Source organism: Arachis stenosperma, chromosome 1, assembly GCF_014773155.1.
Source record: "Arachis stenosperma cultivar V10309 chromosome 1, arast.V10309.gnm1.PFL2, whole genome shotgun sequence".
In the NCBI taxonomy this organism is placed as follows: domain Eukaryota; kingdom Viridiplantae; phylum Streptophyta; class Magnoliopsida; order Fabales; family Fabaceae; genus Arachis; species Arachis stenosperma.
This window is the reverse complement of record NC_080377.1, coordinates 97,850,931-97,854,373: the sequence shown is the minus strand read 5'-3', so window position 1 is coordinate 97,854,373 and position 3,443 is coordinate 97,850,931. Positions and strand designations below refer to the sequence as shown.

Below are 3,443 nucleotides of genomic sequence, written 5' to 3'. Positions count from 1 at the left end.
AAGGTCTAACCTTGTCTGTGGTATTATGAGTAGGATTCAATGACTGAATGACTGTGACGTGCTTCAAACTCCTGAGGGCGGGGCGTTAGTGACAGACACCAAAAGAATCACTGGATTCTATTCCGGTCTGATTGAGAACCGACAGATGAATTCCGCTATGCTGTGACCAGAGCATATGCAATCGTTTTCAATGAGAGGATGGGAGGTAGCCACTGACAATGGTGAAACCCTACATAAGCTTGCCATGGAAAGGAGTAAGAAGGATTGGATGAAGGCAGTAGGAAAGCAGAGAGACGGAAGGGAAGGCATCTTCATGCGCTTATCTGAAGTTCCTACCAATGAATTACATAAGTATCTCTATCTTTACCTTTGTGTTATTTTCGTTCATCACCATATCCATTTGAGTTTGCCTGACTAAGATTTACAAGATGACCATAGCTTGCTTCAATAGCAACAATCTCCGTGGGATCGACCCTTACTCACGTAAGGTATTACTTGGACGACCCAGTGCACTTGCTGGTTAGTTGTGCGAAGTTGTGTAATGCCATGGTATTGAGCTACCACGTTTCTGGAGCCATTACCGGGGATTATGAGAGTTGTGAAAAAGTATTGTTCACAATTTCGCGCACCAAGTTTTTGGCGCCGTTGCCGGGGATTGTTCAAGTTTTGAGCAAGCTTTTGGTAACAATGCCTGGGATTGTTCAGTTTGGACAACTGACGGTTCATCTTGTTGCTTAGATTAGGTATTTTTTTTTCGGAATTCTTGAAGATGAATTCTAGAGTTTCATGATGATTTGTTGAAATCTGGCTGGCTGAGAAGCCATGTCTAATTCCATTGGACCGAGGTTTCAACTTATCATCACAAGAGCTTGATGATCTTTATCAATCTTGCTTTTGGAGCAGTGATTTGCTAAGGCTTGGCTGACCTTTGGTCATGTCTAGTGTTTTGGACCGAAGCTTTCTTTGAAAGCTTGGCTGGTTGTAAAGCCATGTCTAATTCCTGGACCGGAGTCTTAGACTAGCATTGCACTGATTCCTGGGATTCTCATTAAGAATTTTGATACCTTTTTCCACTTAATTTTCGAAAAACACAAAAAAAAAATAAAAAAATCATAAAAACCAAAAATATTTGATGTTTCTTGCTTAAGTCTAGTGTCTCATCTTAAGTTTGGTGTCAATAGCATGCGTTCATTCATGTGTCTTAAAGATCTTCAAGTAATTCTTGATGATTTCTTACTCTGATCTTTGAATTCTTCTGGCTTGAGTGTTTATATGTCTCATATAGTGTCAGTAGTATACAAACTGCTAAGTTTGGTGTCTTGCATGCATTGTTATTTGATTCTTGTTGCATTTTGATTATTAAAAATCCAAAAATATTTTTAATTTGTGTCTTTTCAAGTCAATAATACAAAGAATTGAAGATTCAGAACATGCTGCAGAGGAATTATACAGAAAAAGCTGAGCATTCAAAAATGCCCAGTGAAGAAGACAGACTGGCGTTTAAACGCCAGCCAGGGCACCTGGTTGGGCGTTTAACGCCCAAAGAGGTAGCATTTTGGGCGTTAAACGCCAGAATGTATACCATTCTGGGCGTTTAACGCCAGGATGGTGCTAGGGGGAAGATTTTGTTTTCAAATCAATTTTTTTTCAAGTTTTCAAAGTTTTTCAAAATCAAATCTTTTTCAAATCATATCTTTTCAATCAAATATTTTCAAAATCAATTCCTTTCCTTTTTCAAAGATACTTACTAACAATTAATGATTTGATTGAACATTTTTTGCCTTTTCTGTTAAGGAAGGTTTTATGTTTGAATCATATCTTTTCTTGTTAGGCAAGTCACTAATTTTCAAAATCAAATCTTTTAAAATTATTTTCAAAACATATCTTTTAAAATTGTTTTCAAATCATATCTTCTCAATCACATTTTTTTTAAAACCATAACTTTTCAATCAAATCTTTTTAACCTCATCTTTTTCAAAATAGTTTTCAATCAAATCTTTTTGATTTCTAATTTCAAAATCTTTTTCAAAAATCACTTGATTTCTTTTCCACTTTCAATTTTCAAAAATTATCAATCAATTTTTAAAATGTTTTTAACATCTTTCTAATTAATTTTCGAAAATCCTCTTCCCTCTTTCCCACATCCTTCTATTTATGGAGTACTACTCCTCCTTAATGCACAATTCGAACCCTATCTCATCAAGTTCGAATTCTTCTACCTTCTTTCTTCTATTTTTCTTTTCCTCTGACACTTCAAGGAATCTCTATACTGTGACATAGAGGATTCCACATTTTCTTTTTCTCTTCTCTTTCATATGAGCAGGAGTAGAGACAAAGGCATTCTTGTTGAAGCTGACCCTGAACCTGAGAGAACCTTGAAGCGAAAGCTAAGAGAAGCCAAGGCACAACTCTCTTTAGAGGACCTGACCGAATTCTTCAAAGGAGAAGAACACATGGCAGCCGAAAACAACAACAATGCCAACAATGCAAGGAAGGTGCTGGGTGACTTCACTGCACCTACTCCTGATTTCTATGGGAGAAGCATCTCTATCCCTGCCATTGGAGCAAACAACTTTGAGCTTAAGCCTCAATAAGTTTCTCTAATGCAATATAATTGCAAGTTCCATGGACTTCCAATGGAAGATCCTCATCAGTTCTTAGCTGAATTCTTGCAAATCTGTGACACAGTCAAGACTAATGGGGTTGACCCTGAGGTCTATAGACTGATGCTATTCCCTTTTGCTGTAAGAGACAGAGCTAGAATATGGTTGGATTCTCAACCTAAAGAAAGCCTGGACTCTTGGGAAAAGCTAGTCAATGCCTTCTTGGCAAAGTTCTTTCCACCTCAAAGATGGAGTAAGCTTAGAGTGGAAGTCCAAACCTTCAGACAGAAGGATGGAGAATCCCTCTATGAAGCTTGGGAAAGATACAAACAATTAATCAGAAGATGTCCCTCAGACATGCTTTCTGAATGGAGCATCATAGGTATTTTCTATGATGGTCTCTCTGAACTATCCAAGATGTCTTTGGATAGCTCTGCTGGAGGATCTCTTCATTTGAAGAAGACGCCTACAGAGGCTCAGGAACTAATTGAAATGGTTGCAAATAACCAATTCATGTACACTTCTGAAAGGAATCCTGTGAACAATGGGACTAGTCAGAAGAAAGGAATTCTTGAGATTGACACTCTGAACGCCATACTGGCTCAGAATAAGATATTGACTCAACAAGTCAATTTGATTTCTCAAAGTCTGTCTGGAATGCAAAATGCACCTGGCAGTACTAAGGAAGCTTCATCTGAGGAAGAAGCTTATGATCCTGAGAACCCTTCACTGGAAGAGGTGAATTACCTAGGAGAACCCTATGGAAACACCTATAATTCTTCATGGAGAAATCACCCAAATTTCTCATGGAAGAATCAAGAGAGACCTCAACAAGGTTTC

At 37.9% G+C, this 3,443-nt stretch overlaps 1 non-coding gene across 1 annotated transcript; it reads right to left on the bottom strand.

The window, feature by feature from the left end:
* Positions 1–2,858: 2,858 nt before the first annotated feature.
* On the bottom strand, positions 2,859–2,966 carry LOC130952432 (small nucleolar RNA R71). The gene has a single exon (XR_009074617.1). It is a non-coding gene; the product is annotated as a small nucleolar RNA R71 (small nucleolar RNA).
* Between the last annotated feature and the right edge of the window lie 477 nt (positions 2,967–3,443).